This window comes from Octopus bimaculoides, chromosome 28 (assembly GCF_001194135.2).
Source record: "Octopus bimaculoides isolate UCB-OBI-ISO-001 chromosome 28, ASM119413v2, whole genome shotgun sequence".
NCBI classification, from domain to species: Eukaryota; Metazoa; Mollusca; class Cephalopoda; order Octopoda; family Octopodidae; genus Octopus; species Octopus bimaculoides.
The window spans coordinates 3,094,816-3,095,324 of NC_069008.1; the positions used below are offsets into that span (position 1 = coordinate 3,094,816).

General features: G+C 41.3%; 1 protein-coding gene across 1 annotated transcript in view; it reads right to left on the reverse strand.

Moving 5' to 3' along the window:
* Positions 1 to 509, reverse strand: part of LOC106881749 (rapamycin-insensitive companion of mTOR) — a 67,533-nt gene that overhangs the window by 41,439 nt on the left and 25,585 nt on the right. The gene's annotated exons all lie outside the window — the stretch shown is intronic.

Here is a 509-nt window from a genome sequence, read left to right on the forward strand (position 1 = left end):
GCCGGGTGAAATGCTTAGCGGTATTTCGTCTGCCACTACATTCTGAGTTCAAATTCCGCCGAGGTCGACTTTGCCTTTCATCCTTTCGGGGTCGATTAAATAAGTACCAGTTATGCACTGGAGTCGATATAATCGACTGAATCTCTTTGTCGGTCCTTGTCTGTCCCCTCTATGTTTAGCCCCTTGTGGGCAATAAAGAAATAAGAAACGTTAGCATGCCGGGCGAAATGCTTAGCGGTATTTCGTCTGTCTTAACAAATCTGAGTTCAAATTCTGCCAAGGTTGCCTTTTGTCCTTTCGGGGTCGATAAATTAAGTACCAGTTGCATACGGGGGTCAATCTAATCAACTGCCCCCACCCCCAAAAAATTTCAGGACTTGTGCCTATAGTAGAAAAGTATATTGTGACAGTTACAGAATATAGAAAGAAGTGTAAAACCAATAACTATATTAATCCAACCAAAATATCTCAGTTACGCAAAAGTAAACAGAATTACTATTTAGCCTTAG